This window comes from Carcharhinus amblyrhynchos, chromosome 29, assembly GCF_965287045.1.
Source record: "Carcharhinus amblyrhynchos chromosome 29, sCarAmb.v2.hapA, whole genome shotgun sequence".
NCBI classification, from domain to species: domain Eukaryota; kingdom Metazoa; phylum Chordata; class Chondrichthyes; order Carcharhiniformes; family Carcharhinidae; genus Carcharhinus; species Carcharhinus amblyrhynchos.
In genome coordinates this window covers 19,471,899-19,490,923 of record NC_137352.1, presented here as the reverse complement: position 1 = coordinate 19,490,923, position 19,025 = coordinate 19,471,899, and the positions used below count along the sequence as shown (strand labels likewise).

Genomic DNA, 19,025 nt, shown 5'->3' with positions numbered 1-19,025 from the left:
GGGTTTCCTCTGGGTGCTCCGCTTTCCTCCCACAGTCCAAAGATGTGCAGGGGTTAGGTGGATTGGCCATGCTCAATTGCCGCTTAGTTGTAGGAGGATTTTCAGAATAAATATATGGGGTTACGGGGCTTGGGTGAGATTGTTGTTGGTACAGGCTCGATGGGCCGAATGGCCTCCTTTTGCACCGCAGGGACTCTGCACCTGATCTCCAGATTCCCCATCTCATTCTGTTTTAAATCTCTGAGGCAAAGAACGTGGCTAAAATGCTGCACCGTTAATTACACTTCTCAGAAAAAAGCAACACAGATACATATATAGAAGATCAAGTTCAACTTTTATTAATGACATTAACAATGCTTTTGTAAATCACTTCAGCGTATTTATAAATAGCTTAATATATTTCGAACAGCAATTTTCAACCTTGGCTTTATCTTTTGACACGATACCAGCAAATACATACTTCATTTTTTGGGAATTATCAGGCCTGTAGGCCAATGTCTACAGGGCTTCATAACATGTACAGTGATTCAAAAGATTATTGCCTTAGGTATCATTTGTGATTGTCTCGAATTCTTCTTGCATTGAATACCAATAGAAGATCAATATATATTTAAAGGGGAATAATTGGGAGAGGTGAAATTAGGTTAAATATGCAAAAGGTCAAACCAAAACAATGATTGATGTTTATTATTTAGGATTAACGATATCTCTTATGAGAAGAAACCACTTAACTACGTGACCAGCAAGCAGTGTTCCTGAGATTGTCACTTTGAATGACTGCATGAGGTCGATGGCTTGGGAATTATGAAGATGGATTAGGTTAGAAGTTACATTGAGCAAATATTACCAGATGAGCGTTTGCCCTATTTACATCAAATTCTTCTGCCTGCTACTTCATTACTGAGAAACAAAACTAGTTTGTAAAGGATTTGTACTTTGCTATACTGTGTAAAGCAGGAAATTTCACAAAAGCCAAATGATTACCAATCGCACGCTTGTTGGGACTTCTAAATTTGATGTTTCAGGAAACAGCAACAATCTAATATTTTAACTGCCAGGAGACAAAACAAAGTGATGAAATTTTGATTCAGTTTGATGATTTGTTTTGCAGTTCTAACGGCTTAAAAAAAAGGTTAGATTGGAAGCCATTAGTCAATATTGTCTTCCACCACGCCATGACACTCCAGTGATAATCTATTGATATTATCCACTTGTATTATGCAACTATTCAATGATATAGAACATTGTCAGCCCAATAGACATTTGTTATAATCTGCAGAGTGGAGTAGCCTCCTTGAGAAATAGAAACTAATTACATACTTAATGACTGATATTCTCTACTCTCGCATGCCCGCTTCTGCCACCAGTGAGAATGGAGATTTTGGCGCCCAGCCAAATCTCCGCTCATAGCAGTGGGACCGGAAAATACCAGCCGTGGGTGAGGTCGGAGAATTTGGCCCTATAGCTCAACCATGTAGGTATTTTAATGATTGAGGTTTATCTTGTGTTTGCTGTAGACTTGTATCTGCCTTGTTAGTTGGGCAAGGGATAAAGTGCGACTGCTTGTCAAAGACACATAAAAATAAGGCAACCCTAACATCTGAGCCAGTTTGATAGTACCTCCACATTGAAGGTGTTGCATACTCACATTGTGATATTGCTTGCACCCAAGCTTATAGATAGCAAAGCAAATACAATAAAGGACTGGGAAAGATTTGGCTATTAATCATGGATAGAACTAAAAAAAATCTCAAGGTAGTTAGTCGACCCATAATGACATTTCAAAGGTCTTGCCTAATATTCTAAAAGATTTTATATTACCAATAAAGTTCAACTTTGTGCATAGCAAGGCTATTATTTAGTGTTTATGTAATAGCCTTCTTTATATTATTTACATCCCTGTACAGAAGTCCAGTAAAGAGTAGAAGGTGATTGACTAAATTTGTTTGAACTGGACATAAGCTGAAACTTGAAACAGTGAGAAGCAGAGAACAGTCTTAATGATTAAGGCAGATGTTCAGACTTCTTTTTTGATAGAAAGCATAATGTTCCTATAAAATGCATTTCCCAATTTTGGTCCCTTAAGATTGACACAGCAAAGGAAAAGAATGTATGTGTTTTTTTGTTATGGAAAAGGACTCAAAGTAGTTTCAGAGCCTTTCTGGCTGTTTTTGTTAGTGACAGACTGTGTTGCTAGGAATTGTGAAGGTTGGCATTTCAAATCTTTTAGAAGAGTAATTCTCGAACTGAAATGAATAGCAAGAGAACGCTGGCGAATCCACCCAGTGGCTTGAAGGTAATGGCACCTGCCGTAGCCTTAATAGTTGAAGCATAGGTCATGGTGCTATTGTTGCCATGTGTGGTCATATTGTCCTTCCTTGTCGTTGGAGCAGCAGTGGTCATTGAAGCTGTGTGAAAACCATCATATTTATTAAGTTAGCAAAGAATTTAGAATCTTGGGCTTCATAAACATACGCATTGAATACCAAAGGAGGAAACTAATGCTGAACCCATGTAATAACACCAGGTTAAAGTACAATAAGTTTATTTGGAATCACGAGCTTTCGGGGTACTACTCCATCACTCACCTGATGAAGGAGCGGCGCTCCAAAAGCTCGTGATTCCAAATAAACCTGTTGAACTTTAAACTGGTGTTATGAGACTCCTTACTCTACCCACTGAAGTCCAACGCCGACATCTCCACATCAAACCTATATAAAGTTCTGGTTTGATTCCATCTGGAGTATTGTGTCCAGGTCTAGTCACTACGTTCAGGAAAAATGAGAAGATCCTTGAAAGAGTGTGGAGAAGATTTGTAAAAAGGTTTCAGGAATTGGGTGGGGGTGGGTGTTGGTTACAAGGCTAAGTTTAAGTTATTTATTAGTGTCACAAGTAGGCTTACATTCATACTGCAATGAAGTCACTGTGAAAACCCCCTAGTCGCCACACTCTGACGCTTATTTGGGTAACTGAAGGAGGACTTAGCATTGGCCAATGCACCTAACCAGCTTGTCTTTTGTACTGTGGCAGAAAACTGAAGCACCCGGAAAAAATCCACGCAGACATGGGGAGAATGTGTAGAATCTGCACAGACAATAATCCAAGTCTGAGACCCTGATGCTGTGAGGCAGCAGTGCTAACCACTGTGCCGCCGTGCTGCCCTTAGGTTAGATTTGGAAAGGCTGGAGTTGTTCTCCTCAAAGGAGACTAATAAGAAATTTGATAAAAGGTAATAAATCATAACAGACGTAGATAAGGTAGATTAGTGAAAGCTCTTCCAATTAGCTGCTGGTACAAGGGTTCACAGATTTACCATTTTGGGCAAGAGATGCAAGGGGGAATATGATGAAGGTGTTTTTATACAGCGAGTGGTGATAGCTTGGAACTCACTTCCCACAAGAGTAGTGCAAGCAGAAACAAAAGGAAATTGGATCACCACATGAAAGAAAAATACTTCAATGTTCCAGGGTCCAAATGGGGGAATGTGACTAATATGATTGTTTCATGGGGAGCTGGCATGGGTTCAATGGATTGAATGGCCTCCCAGCCGTGGCGTAAATTACTCTAATGCCAGGGTTTTCTGCTCCTGACCTTTGGCTGGCCTGTCATATTGTCTGTCCCACCCGGGTGGACTCTTGCCCTAGGCAGGAATGGACAATCCAGGCCAGTGAATCGGAACAATAATATTTCTTAGGAATTTGTTTACATTGGATGGGCCAGCAGCTTTAAATGTTTAGCTCAAGGGCATTTTTCAGCTTGAACAGGTTTCAAATTCACCTTTTGTTTATCAAGCACAAAGTGTATAGTCATCCCACTTGAGGCATAGTAGTTAGCGCTGCTGCTTCACAGCGCCAGGGACCTGGGTTTGATTCGCAGTTTGGATCACAGTTTGTGCAGAATCTACGCATTCTCCCCATATCAGCATGGGTTTCTTCTGGATGCTCCGGTTTCCTCCCACAGTCCAAAGGACATGTTGGTTAGGTGCATTGGCCATGCTAAATTCTCTCTCGGTGTATCCGAACAAGTGCCGGAGTGTGGCAGCTAGAGAAGTTTCACAGTAACTTTATTTCAGGGTTAATGTAAGCCTACTTGTGACACGAATAAATAAATAAACTTAATTCAATTGTGCATTGTTCAAATTCCCCAGCCTTTTAAAAATCACAATTCGGTACTTTCTTGTAGAACAGTTTTAAGTTTTTTAGTTCTGGGACTTGAGAACAATTACTGCTGTGTTATTATCATCCTCAATGTCCCATGAGGGAATTAGCCAGGGTTCCTATTTCTGGTGTTTTGCGTCTGGATGGCCCTTTGTCAGAGCTCTGACGTACAGTCATCCAGACTCAAAACATTAGCTTTATTCTCTCCCCACAGATACTGCTAGACTTGTTGAGATTTTCCAGCATTTTCTGTTTTTGTTGTAGATTCCAGCATCTGCAGTCATTTGCTTATATTTTTCTTAGTCCTGGTTGCTTTCTCCGATCTTGACAGTTCCAAGGTACGATTCTACCCACCCTAAAAATCCCTCTGGCAACCCATCCAAGTGGACAGACATTAAGAGAATCATAGACCATGATAAATGGTGGGCATGACAGATTAAAACAAATTCTGTTTCATCTGAAAACCCTTCAGGTTCACTGAGCAATGATTAGGAGAAAGGCAGCAGTGCCCTCCCTAAGCAATTAGGTAGATTGATGTAACACAGAAAATGCTGGAAAAATCTCTGCTGATCTGACAGCATGTGTTGAGGGAGAATAGAACCAACATTTCAGCTCTTTATAAATGGTGAGAGCAGCCATTCGGCCCTTTAAGTCCACCCCGCCATTCGATCATGGCTGATATGCTCCTCATCCCCATTTTCCTGCCTTCTCCCCATAACCCTTCAACCCATAACCAATTAAATATCTGTCTTAATCCTCCTTAAATTTGCTTACTGCCCCAGCATCCACCGCAATTTGGCGTAGTGAATTCCACAGATTCACAACCCTTTAGGAGAAATAGTTTCTCCTCAACTCTGTTTTAAATTTGCTACCCTTTATTTTAAGGCTATGACCTCTTGTCCTCTCAGGAGCGCTCTGACGAAGGGTTCCCCAGACTCGAAATGTTGACTCTATTCTCTCTCCATAGATGCTGTCAGACCTGCTGAAATTTTCTAGCATTTTCTGTTTTTATTTCAGATTCCAGCATCTTCAGTAATTTGCTTTTAGATTGGTATTCTGCTCAAATGTAGCATTCCATTGGCTTCCCCAACTAACTCAGATAAGATAGGTCAGGATAGGAATCCAAACTGTTTTAGTCCATATAACTCAGAAAGACAGGTTGGATTCACAATGCCTCAATCCTCACCACAGTTAGAGCAAGGAGGCAAGTATTCAATCGACCCCAGCCGGAATGGGGATCAAACTCTGTGCTGTTGCCGCCAACCTGATCTGTGTTGACCATCCAGCCAACTTAGCTAACCTTCTGAGGAGTGTGAGTTACTGTTGCAACAGATGTCTTTACATGAGTAGTGTAGCTGTGGACGTTGACAATCGGGGCTCTAATTTCTTCCCAACACACAGTTGACAGGAACCTCTCCCGCTCTTTACCACCTGCCACTTGTGCGCCTTAGAAAGATTTACAGGTTGATGCTCAACATCGTTACATTGTTAGCAACATTTAAGACTTATCTGGGATAGATACATGAACAGATGAGATGTTGTTAGTGTGTGCCTAAACTGGACAAGATACTGGGCAAGACGACAGCTCAGTGACTATCGCTGACTGCTGTGCAGACACATGGATTTGGGCCGGTGTCTGTGGGAGTTTGCGCATTCTCCCCGTGCTCACGTGGGTTTTCTCCGGGTGCTCCGGTTTCCTTCCACACCCCAAAGATGTGCTGTTAGGCTGATTGGCAGGAATAAATTGTCCCTAAATCAATTTTCCCTCAATCTGGATGGCCATAAAACGTTAGATAGGGGTCATGGGTAGAGAGGTAGTGTTGAGATGGCAGCGTGGGCTCGTTGGGCCGTAGGGCCTGTTTCCCAGGCTGATATTGTTCTTTGTTCTTTGTTTAATAGAGGGATATAAATGGTCTAAGTAGGACAACATAATTGGCGCAGACTTGAAGGGTCTGTTCCTGTGCTTGTACTGTTCTTTTTTCTTTATTGTGACTGCACCTTCCTTAGCCATCAGTTCCTGGACTTGAGCCTTGAGCTTCTGAATTCAATGCAGGGAAGCTAGCCACTGCACCACAAGACTCCCAATTTAGTATTATCACAGCAAAACAATTACAGATTCAATTATTGAAGTTATTGAAGGGAGTGGGTGGGGGGGGTGGGGTGGAGGTTAGAATTCAAAACATTCTCTTGAATGTTCAAAACTTGAGAAATAATACAGAAAAAGAAAACTAAAAAATTCATTGAAATCAAAATGACAGAAAAGCACTTACTCATATTGTATTGATCCATTCATTGTTAAACATTTAAATTAATCCTACCTGATCGGATGCTTTTACTCTTGACATAAGTTACACCTCCAGCCATGACATAGACTCTAGATGAAAAATGGAAAATTATGAATGTCACATGCCTTTATTTAGAATTACATATTAAAAGACATTAATTTATCCTCAAAATCTACCCAGGAAATTTCTCTGCCCACCAAATATGGACAAGTCATAAAAATCCTCATTATTTATGTGTGAATGAAAATCAAAAGCAATCCGACTAGAAACTTATTTGCAATTTTGGACTTTCCCCTCATTTTAATCATAAGTGATGCGTCTACCTTGAATAATGAAGATGGCACTTATGGGTCGAATGTACTTTGTTCTATTTTTCAAGTATTTTCACCATGATTGTTATCTTGAGTAATTATGAGTCACTGCAACAAGGATCTGTGTTTGGTCTATTTATCTTAATCTGATGTATAAAACAGGGCTTACATTTATACAGTGCATTTTATGACCACAGGTTTTACAGACATTGAAATACCTTTGAAGTGCTGTTGAACCCTTTGGAGGTGGGACAGCAAATTGTCTGCTCTGCTAGGGTGCCCACTCAGAGCAAAGTTTGCATTGTTCTTTGCTAGCTATGTGGCAAGTCATGGGTATTTGGTGAGAGAGGTAGTGGATGCAATATGTTTGATGGATCAGCTAACCTTTCCTTTTTTACTTCCAGCTTTCACATGAATACACAATATGAAGTGTTACTAATGTGATTCATTATCATGTTAATGCAATCAAAGATTGTAGGATATATATTTGATGAGGTACATGAAGCTTAAACTAGTGATTTCTAGGAGATAAATGGGCAGTTGTAAAGTGTGCTCTGTGCTCGTTGACTTACATTGCCCCCCAGTTAAGTGAAACCTCAATTTTAAAATTCTCGACTTTGTTTGCAAATCTCTCTGTGACCTTAACGCTCCCTATCACTTTAATTTCCTTCAATGACTCAATACTGTGGGATATCTATATTAACCGTAGTTCTGGTTCCTTCAGAATTCCTGATTTTGATTTCTCCATCATTGGTGGCCACTGTTTTAATTTCTAAGGTCCTAATCTCTGGAATTCCAACCCTAAACAGCTCCAAATCACCATCTCTGTTTCCAATCATTTTACCAAGCTTTTGAGCATCTGGCCAGGCCTACTACTGCCCTTTTTGTCTTGTTGAGATATTTTGCTTCAAAACTCGCCTGTGAAGCACCCCATGTTCAAGGTGGCAAATACAAGTTGCTGTTTTTTTACAGACAATTTTGTATCCGCATAGGCAAAATGTAACTATTGGAGAAACAATCAGGTAAAAGTGCATCAAGTAAAAGCTTCAATGCCTGTACAGTTACTACATCCATGTCATTTAGATTACATTACCTCCACTCATCTTAGAACCATAGAATCCCTGCAGTGCAGAAGGAGGCCATTCAGCCCATCAAGTCTGCACAAACAACAATTCCACCCAGGTCCTATCACCTATTTACCCTGCAAGTTCCCCTGACACTAAGGAGCAATTTGGCATGGCCAATCAACCTAATCCGCACATCTCTGGAGTATATTTCAGGTGTAGGACTCTGAAGAACAGAACAAATGATACTAGTGGTGGGATTTTCAGCGTTCCCTCACCCCACCCCCGCATGACATGTTTTGCAGCGACGGAGACAGCTCACCATAGGCCGGTGGAGGGATCCTCCAGTCCCACCATTGTCAATGGGAGTTTCCCATTGTTCGCACCCTATTCTACTGGGGAACCCACAGCGGGTGAGGGGGTTGCCGTCACCGTCACTATTAGTGGGACCAGAAGATTCTGCCGAAAGGAATAGCCAGAGCCAGGTCCCAGGTTCAATTCCAGCCTCGGGTCACTGTCTGCACAGAGTTTGCACATTCTCCCTGTGTCTGTGTGGGTTTCTTCTAGGCACTCCGGTCTCCTCCCACAGTCCAAAGATGTGTAGGTTAGGTTGATTGACCATCCTAAATTGACCCTAGCATCAGAGGGATTAGAGGGTATAAATGCGTGGGATTACGGGAATAGGGCTAGGGTGGTCGATACAGACCCAATGGGCCAAATGGCCTCCTTCTGCACTGTAGGGATTCTATGGTTCTATAAACATCCCGCCCATCTATCAAACTCATGATATCGCATCTATGGCAAATGGTGCGCGGGCTTTTTACTTCTATGTATTGCATTCTACATATTACACTCATGCCAGTAACAGCTATAGCACATTGAATGGACATCAAGGGGAAGCAACTTGTAAGAATTTATGATGAGGGAGACAATGTTCAACATACGTGAATTCAACAGGCATCATGATCATGAAATCCGGAGAGTTCCATATTTCTTTGAATGGTAGGGTTCTGTTCCCAAAAACTCCATTGCAGCCTGAAGTTTTGTTCATCCACATCCCAAAGCTGCTATTGTTATAGGAAGCTGAGAGGGCCACTTCAACAAGTTTGCTATTTCCGCCAATGGTAACTAGGGAGGAAGCAAACATACTGTACTGTTAATCGCAATGAAATGCAACATGTGAAAATGTATCTACTTCTAGGGCAGAATATAACAGAAAGGTCACTTGGTTGCAATTTGAAGGGTGTGTGAACTTAATTTGTGCTGCACGCATTAGTGTCAAGATCTGCATTGTAATATCTTTGGGACGTGATTCACTGACAAGAACCGCCTCTTTGTAAGTTACAGAATTTGGTTCGAGACTTCACAAGAAACAATTTCAATTGACAAAGGCTTTGTGTGGTGATTGTCCCTTTCAGGGCAACACAGTGGAGTAAAGGCCGCCTGGCTTGGGTGACCAATTGTGACTCAGAGTGGGGAATCACCCCAGGGGGAGAAGTTCTCCTGGGCAGAGGCATTCCAGAACTAGCAGCAGATATGTTGCTTCTCTTGTGGATACTTGTAAATAAATGTGTCGCTGTTCACTGAAGTCTCTGAAAGTGTAACATTACTCTTTGATGTGACTGATGTAAATACTGGTGAGACATCATGCCTGCTACCCAACAGGCAAACAAAGGTGTGCACTGTGCTTTGAATTTCCAAGAATGTGAGGGTTGTAGGGTCATATTTTCCTCCAAAGTATAGGTTGGGATTGTTATAAGTCATTAACCAGGCTGGGTGTAAACAATAAGGAATAATATCAATGACTTGCACATTAATTACAGTAATTAAAGTTTCTTATTGACCATAAATTGGTCAACATGGCTTATCATTCTTTTAACCAATTCCAGTTTAATGTTCAACTCATTGACACCATGCACTGGGCGGGATTTTATGGCCTCGCTCATCCCGAATTCTGTCCAAGGTCAACGGACCTTTTCATTGTCCATCCCTCGCCAGTTCCAATTCCTGTGGTGGGCAGAGCAGTAAAATTCTGGTCATAGTCTCAAAATACAATAGTTGATAATAAATGCAGGAAAATGGGATTTGTGCACCTTTATTGCTGATTTAAGTTTATTTATTAGTATGACAAGTAGGCTTACATTAACACTGCAATAAAATTACTGTGAAAGTACCCTAGTCGCCACACTCTGATGACTACACTGAGGGAGAATTTAGCATGGTCAATATACCTAACCAGCACATCTTTTGGACTATGGGAGAAAACTGGAGCACCCGGAGGAAACCCACGCAGAGATGGGGAGAATCATGCAAACTTACAGTGACCCAAGCGGGGAATCAAACCCGGTCCCTGGCACTGTGAGGCAGCAGTGCTAACCATTGTGCCACCATGCCGCACTACTGTTAATGCAGACTGGATGAGTGAAGGGCCTTTTCTGCGCTGTATGACTGTGGTTTTTGTGAGTGTACTACTTAGTATTAGATGTCGGTGTTTACTTAAATACTTATTTAAAGGATCGCCACCCAACATTTAAACAACCTTTTCTCATCAAACACTGATGCACCCCTATCGCCAACAATGACAGTTTCTTCTTTATGTCCACATGGTTAGATTTGGAGTTTTTTGTTATGTCTTTTGATTTCGATCACCCAGGTGAGGTATTGAAACTGAGAAATTAAATAGTCAACATTTAACATCAAACACTTCCAATTCCAAGTCTTTGCTCACTTATAAGAAAATGGTTTATTTTTTATTTCCATCTCCGATGAAAATTCTCCAGTGTAGTGTTTCCCACACACATTTTTTTTACTGATTTGCTGAGTGAGGATGGCACATTAGTGCTAATGTTTTACTATGGGTCTGCTCTTATTACAAAGTGGATTGAGGGGCCGCTATCCAGTCAAACAAGATCCTCAGAGCTATCAAACATTACATTCACCCTATCAACCAGGGTAGAGTTCATAAGCCAAACAGAAATGCAAACAGGCAACATCTTCCACTCAGGCATTTTCTTATCAAAGTTTATTTATTAGTATCACAAGTAGGCTTACATTAACATTGCAATGAAGTTACTGTGAAAATCCCCTTGTTGCCACAAGCAGACGCCTGTTCAGGTACACTGAGGGTGAATTTAGCATGGCCAATGCACCTACCTAGCACCTGAAGGAAACCCACACAGACACAGGGAGAAGGTGAAAACTCTGCACAGACAATGACCCAAGCTTCGAATAGAACCTGGGTCCCTGGCACTGTGAGGCAGCAGTGCTAACCACAGTGCAGACCTTCACCTTTCCCTTTCTCTGTTCCTATTTCAAATGTTGATTGCTGATGCAGTGGAAGAATGACCAAGTTATGTGGCTAACACTGGTATTGCACCATCATCATACATCTTGATGTTAATGTATGCCTCATTGAGTCATAAGCATAAAAACAGGGCTAACAACATTAATCTGCCAGTTTCTCTCAAGGGCCATGTCTTTAGCTACCGATAGGATAAGAAAATTACATTGTAATGGAGCTATTCTGAGGTCCAGGAAAGGGCATTTTTTAAAAGCAGAAAATAAAATAACTTCTTCTGCGTATCTGGCCATGTCCTCATCACCAAGGATCGGGGTTCAATTCCTACCTCAGGTCACTGTCTGTGTGGAGTTTGCGTGTTCTCCCCATGCCAGCGTGGGTTTCCTCCGGATGCTCTGGTTTCCTCCCACAATCGAAAGATGTGCTGGTTAGGTTGATTGGCCATGCTAAATTGCCCCTTAATGTGAAGAGGATTTGTAGGGTCAATAAATGGGGTTATGGGAAAGGGCCCTAGGTGGGATTGTGGTTGGTGCAGACTTGATGGGCTGAATAACCTCCTCCTGCACTGTAGAATTCTATGATTCAACTAAGACGGAACACCATTCCGTTCCCTTAGCCAGGCCACTAACTTCAAATATAAATCAATGGAATGTCAACTGTGGAAGCAGGTTGGTAAGTGTGAGATAGTGGCCTATTGGAAATTTATGCCAGTTGTGGAATATTCCTGGGTCAGATATAACATTTCTTTCCTTTTACAATTTTCACCCAAAAGAATGTTTCTCATGGCACCTATCTAATATTTCTGTTGTTACTGAAATAAATTCTAAGTTCGTGTTGAGTTGTGGTAGGTTTTGTCAACTGACATGTCTCTCAAACGTTGTTCCCCCCAGTCCAGTCCACATCAGTCATCCTATGATTCTCTTTAAAATGTCCAGCTTGGATTTTTCCACCTCTCCAGTTAAGGCTTCCATTCGTCTCAAAGGGGTTTCAAGTCAACAGTTTACACTGTCAGTATTTATTTCTCTTAATCCTTTACAAGTAATTTTAGTGCCCAAACAAACACAACATCTTGGTCATCCCGAGAGACTCAAAGGCCATTTGAAAACATTCATTATTCTTAATACTTCCATAGTTTGTGGAATGACAACTGTTTTACTTTAATCTAGCATTTTAGTTTTCTGATCCAATTCTAGGGTAGCACAATCCTATATTTTCTAATTCCAATATAGCCAGATCATTTCCTCCTCCATGTGCCTATCATCACTTCCAAATCTCTTCCCCATCTGCACACTCCTCTCCCCCACCCAGTGTTGCCTTGGACTCCTTATCAATATGTTGTGTCATGTGCAAGTTTCAATATATTTAAACTTATGAATTAGTCTCATAAGTATGCTTACATTGACACAGCAATGAAGGTTCTGTGAAAATCCCCTAGTCACCACACTCCAATACCTGTTTGGGTACACTGAGGGAGAATTTAGCATGGCCAATGCACCTAACCAGCACGTCTTTCGGACTATGGGAGGAAAACCGGAACACCCGGAAGAAACCAACAGACACGAGGAGAATGTGCAGACTCCGTGCAGACAATGACCCAAGCCAGGAATCAAACCCAAGTCTCTGGCGCCATGAGGCAGCAGTCTGAACTATCTTGCCACTGTGCCATGTGTCCACAACACCCCGAATCTAAGCTGAGCTTCCAACTTCACATCCAGAACACGACAGCAACTGCAGTTAGAAAAATATCTCCCACAGTATCTCATAACGAGGTAAAAAGGAAACCTACCAAGAAATAACAGGTCAGAAGAAGCCTAAAACTTGATCACGACTGTAGGTGACATATAAATCTTGAGGGAGGAAATTCCAGAGACTAGGATCCAAGCAGTTGAAGACACGGATACTTATTTCCACCTGTACAATTCTGTCTATTTCCAGCCTTACCATATGTTCTCATTGTCACTTTAAACTTTAACAGCTTCTCTGACGGAATCCTATCCAGCAGCAAGTAAGTTCTATTCATGTCACCCTTTTCCTCACTGAATTCCATTTCTTCCCTATTTCCCAATCACTGATTTCAAAACGCTTGTTTATAAATTCAGTGCTATTTTGTAATCCCGGGCGGCACGGTGGCACTGTGGTTAGCACTGCCGCCTCACAGTGCCAGAGACCCAGGTTGGATTCCAGGTTAGGTCTCTGTCTGTGTGGAGTCGACATTCTCCCTGTGTCTGCGTGGGTTTCTTCTGGGTGCTCTGGTTTCCTCCCACACTCCAAAAACATGCTGGTTAGGTGCATTGACCATGTTAAAGTCTCCCTCAGTGTAACCCGAACAGGTGCCTGAGTGTGGCGACTAGGTTATTTTCCCAGTAGTTTCACTGCAGTATTAATGTAAGCTGACTTGTGACTAATAAATAAAGTTTTATTTTTAACTTTTAATATCTTTGGGATGTGATTCATTGGCCTTTCCCCCGGCTTCTTCCGCATACTTACACCCTCAGTGATTCCAGCTATCATGCTATGTATCATCTCCCCGCATCCCTCTTTTCAACTTTCGTGGCAGAGAATTCCACCATTTATTCCAAACACTCAGGAATTCCCTTCCCACACCCAGCTGACCTGCCAACTCTCTCTGTCTCTTGGAAGCACTTAAGACACATCTTTTTAATCCTGTCCTTAACCACCTCCTGAAGGCAACTGTATGCTTTTGGCTCTGGGAAATCCCCATGCAACAAGTAAAGTGTGCAAATCATTGTCCCAGTCTGGGGTGTGGCCTCTTACCCTTTAGGAACTGAGTTTAATCTGAAAAATCTCACTGCACAGCCATCGGGAAAAGATACCACCATTCCAAAGAATTTAAACTCAAAATATTGTCAGGGATCATTTTCCAACCCACCGCACCACCCACTATTCCAAAGGAAGAAGAAAGAAAGTAAGGACATTCCTAATATTTAACTTCTGCACAGGGTAGGTTATGTTTTTACTTTTTTTCTTTTCCCCAAGTCACCATTGTTTGTGTGTGACCTTGAACATCTTTTGGGTCCAATGACCAGGTACTTGGTGACTTGTCCCTCTTTGGGAAGGGAGGGAGGTGGGTATTAATTTTGTATCTGATAATGCACTTTGGAGGTGCATTACTATGCGAAAGAAGCTCTATAAATGCAATTTGTTTTGTTGTTGAAGACAACGTTGTAGCCAAGGTTGGGCTTGCCAGCCCTGTCACTATTCAGCAGGAATTGCTGAGCTGACATGGGTGGCAGGGTGGCATTATGGTTAGCACTGCTGCCTCACAGTGCCAAGGACTCAGGTACCCCTATTGTATTGTAGGACACGTTAATACTGCAATGAAGTTACTGTGAAAATCCCCTAGTTGCCACACTCCGGCACCTGTTCCAGTACACAGGGAGAGAATTTAGCATGGCCAATGCACCTAATGTGCTTATCTTTGGACTGTGGGAGGAAACTGGAGAACCCGGAGGAAACCCATGCAGAACAGGGAGAACGTGTAAACTCTGCACAGACAGTGACTCAAACTGGGAATCGAACCCGGGTCCCTGGCGCTATGAGGCAGCAGTGCTAACCACTGCGCCATCATTTATTGATTATTGATATGCTCCTTGCGATCTCCATCTATCATAACATGACTGCTAAAGTCCAGCTAGTATCTTATGATATATCTATCTTTGAAAAGACTCATTCATATTATTTTCTATATTTCATCATGCCAAATTGCTAATTGCTCCAGAGCCTTTCATTTTATTCCTGTACAGGTGCCAAACAGAAATTATTTAAATGTGCATCGCAGCTGAACAAATATTGCAGGCAGGTAGTAATCTATTCAGGTAGCCGGCTTAGAAATCAATTAATATAGATGGTTTAAACTCAAGATTTCCAGAAAACCTTTAAATATTCCTTAAATGCAGTGAAACGTCAACTTTCATACACCCAATCAGGAAGATTTTCTCTGTGCACCTAGTATGGTAAAGTCAAAAACTGTCATTTAAAACAAAATGTATTTATAAATTCTTGCTGAGCAAAATCTTGAATGTGGATAAGCTCTTGGCTTAGAGGGAGAAATAATCAGTCTACCTCGTAACATACAAGCCCAAGGACAAACTAAAAGAAATCTAAAAAGAAGGCTAGATTCATTCACCTGAACGGTTTCTGTGGAATGCAAAACAGACAAGCTTAAAAGTCTGCACCTTACAGAAGAATTTTAACAGATTTTAGCGGCAATTTGAAATGCTTTAAGAACAGTTGAACCAAAGAAGAAACTATGCCTTTGTGAAGATCAGCAACTCACCATTGTAGGCTTTGTTTGGTTTATAGTATTCTGGGGAAATGCTTAAGGTGAATTCTCCTCCACTTGTAGCATTTTGTATCATGCACAGCTTTTCTGCAGATGCTTTGCACTGAAGAAACAGGCAAAGGAGTAGCACTGGCAAAACTGAAGCCATTCCTCTTTGTTGGATTGTCCTCTGGATTTCCTAAGAGATGAGGTGTCAGTTGCTGCTTTAGCTCTGATGGTTCCTGAGAATCAGGTGCTGTGCTTAAAACTCAAGGGCAGCATGCTCCTCCCCCCCAATACCCAGGTTATTCAAATTCAGTTGATATGAATATGCATGAACAGTCTGATGGTATCTTTCAAGGACGGAGACCACCTTTTTTTTAACCACCTTCCTTATTCCCTGAAACAAGCCTGCAACACATGCTAGGATAGATTTTGACTTTGCCTGAAACTGTTAAATGTTTAAAACGTGTTATTAGGCTGCTTTATAACTTTCTTGAGTTTTATTTCTATTGAATTTGCTCGCTGTCACAATGGCACGGTGGCACAGTGGTTAGCACTGCTTCCCCACAGCGCCAGGGTTCGAATCCCAGCTTCGGTCACTGTCTGTCTGCATGCTCCCCCCATGTCAGCGTGGGCTCCCTCCGGGTGCTCTGGTTACCTCCCACAGTCCGAAAGACATGTTGGTTAATGCATTGGCCATGCTAAATTCTCCATCAGTGTACCCCAACTAGCGCCGGAGTGTGGCGACTAGGGGATTTTCACAGTAACTTCATTGCGGTGTTAGTGTAAGCCTAATTATGACTAATAAATAAAGGTTTAACATTAACTTTGGTTCCCACTGTCAGCTATTACACAAAGCCAAAATCTATTCGTGATTTTAAAATCATGATTCTGCCGCAGTTAGCTTGATGTGAGGGATGCCAAGGTGGTGTATTTGTATAGAGTTCAGAGGGTATTGTTCAGAGGGTATGATAAAGGCAACACAGTGGTTAGTACTGTTGCCTCACAGCGCCAGGGACCTGGGTTCGATTCCCAGCTTGAGCCACTGTCTGTGCAGAGTCTGCATGTTCTCCCCGTGTCTGCGTGGGTTTCCTCGGTGCTCCGATTTTCCCCCACTGTCAGAAACACATGCTGGTTAGGTGTACTGGCCATGCTAAATTCTCCCTCAGTGTACCCAAACAGGCACCTGAGTGTGGCAACTAGGGGATTTTCACGGTGACTTCATTACAGTGTTAATGTAAGCCTACTTATGGCATTAATAAATAAATTTTAAGAACTTTAAGTACAGTTTAAAAGTACGTCATTGTAAAGCACTTTGAAACACCTGGTGGTGATAATGACAAGTGCTATATAAAGCAAGTCTTTTGTTTATTTGCCCCTGTAATTGTCAGTGCAGATAATATTAACAAATGGAAGTCCCAGAGCTGTGTTGTATTCAGTGGCAGAATGCATTGCCAAGTGGTTATTTCAATCATGTAGCATTAAAGCTGTAAATACCCCTTTAAATCTCCAGAAGTATGGCAGATGAGATATGTAGGATGGAGAGAGCTGTGATATTGTTTGCCATTGATTTCCTTAAAGGTTGCCTCATAGCGCCAGGGACCCGGGTTCGATTCCCGGTTTGAGTCACTGTCTGTGCAGAGTTTACACGTTCCCCCTGTTCTGCGTGGGTTTCCTCCGGGTTCTCCAGTTTCCTCCCACAGTCCAAAGATAAGCACATTAGGTGCATTGGCCATGCTAAATTCTCTCCCTGTGTACTCGAACAGGTGCCGGAGTGTGGCAACTAGGGGATTTTCACAGTAACTTCATTGCAGTATTAATGTGCCCTACAATACAATAGGGGTACCCGAGTCCTTGGCACTGTGAGGCAACAGTGCTAACCATAATGCCACCCTGCCACCCATGTCAGCTCAGCAATTCCTGCTGAATAGTAACAGGGCTGGCAAGCCCAACCTTGGCTACAACGTTGTCTTCAACAACAAAACAAATTGCTATTCCTATTCAAGAAGGGATCAGAGACTTAATTTCCTAAAGTGTCAGCAATGCCTGTTTGGAGGGGGAGGGGATAGAGGATGGAGGTGGTGGGAAGGGGGGGTGGGTTAGCAGGAAGTGGGGGGGTGGGGGAAGGAATCTCTCAGTTTCGCATCTGAAACAATTGTCCCTTTCACATCACAGGCATCAGCAAGAATCCTTCAACTCTCCTTCATTACAAATTGCTGCAGTGTCTCTTTGCCTAATCTCTTTGCCTTCCTCAAGTCCCACACTCACTTGTGTCCACGAACTTTATGTTCTTGTACAACAGCGCAGTTCTTTCGCTTCTTAAGGAAGAAAATCAATTTTAGTTCAAAAATTGGCGGAAACCAAGGAAAAGAATAACTTACTTGGTAACACAAAGAAGGAGACCCAATAGAACAGGAGTTATTTGCATTACACACAGTGATTTTGGTAGGTAATATATTGATCAGATAAGACAGAACAATTCAATTGTTTTTACTGAATGTAATGATAGTGTCATGGTGATAATGGCATCATGCTCCCAGATGGTGACAGGGCTGTTTGTTTCAATGCTAATTAGTGGGAAACCACCCAGAGAACAACACTCAAATTCAGTTATTGTAACCAAGCTACTAGTTTGATGCCCACAGGACAGGATTGGCAACAAGGATCCAATCCAAACTCACCCCCTTGCGCCAGGGGGATTGAGTTCAAATCAGGGCCACAATGTCGAGAAAAGACCTGCATTTATACAAATCCCTTCATCCACTAATGATGTCCCAAAACGCCCCACAGCCAATGAACTACTCTTCAAGTGTAATTACTATTATAGATATCAGAAACAAGGCTTTAGCGTCCAGCAAACTTCCACTGACTGCAATTAGCAGATCAGCTGTTTTTAGTGATTTTGGTTGAGGGGTTAAAATATTGGTCAAGACACAAGGGAAACCATCCCTACTCTTCAAAGCAGCCGACAAATGATCCTTATTGTTTCTTTCAGAGAATATTCGGGGCCCCAGTTTATCCAAAAGTCCCCACACCCAACAACTCACTCACTGTTAGTCTAAGATTTTGTCCTCCAAGGTCCTCAATTTAAATTCATAAAATAGAATTCATAGAATCTCTACAGTGCAGAAGAAGGCCATTCAGCCCATCAAGTCTGCACTGACTCTCTGACAGAGCATCTTACCTAGGCTTTATCCCCATCATATTCACCCTGCTAATTCCCCTAACCTATCATCTTGGGACACAAAGGCACAATTCAGCATGGCCAAACCGTCTAATCTGCCCTGCTTTGGACTGTGGGAGGAAACCAGTGCACCCAGAGGAAACCCACACAGACACAGGGAGAGTGTACTAACTTCACACAGTCACCCAAGGCCGCAAATTAAGCTGGGTCCCTGGCACTGTGAGGCAGCAGTGCTAATCTACTGTGCCACCATGCTGCCATAACAGCTTATATTTATTCATACAGTTTCTTTCACTTGGTAAAATGTTCCAAAGCGCTTCCATTTTAGATTATAGAAATCCTACAGTGCTGAAGGAGGCCACTCAGTCCATCCAGTCTGCACCAACAACAACCCTACCCAGGCCTTATCCCTGTAACCTCACATATTTACCCCACTAAACC

General features: G+C 42.1%; 1 long non-coding RNA gene across 1 annotated transcript; it reads right to left on the bottom strand.

Moving 5' to 3' along the window:
* Positions 1 to 315: 315 nt before the first annotated feature.
* On the bottom strand, positions 316 to 15,655 carry LOC145359835 (uncharacterized). The gene is made up of 3 exons (XR_013889640.1): positions 15,413 to 15,655; positions 6,476 to 6,531; positions 316 to 2,408 (listed from the first exon to the last, which is right to left on the bottom strand). It is a non-coding gene; the product is annotated as an uncharacterized LOC145359835 (long non-coding RNA).
* Between the last annotated feature and the right edge of the window lie 3,370 nt (positions 15,656 to 19,025).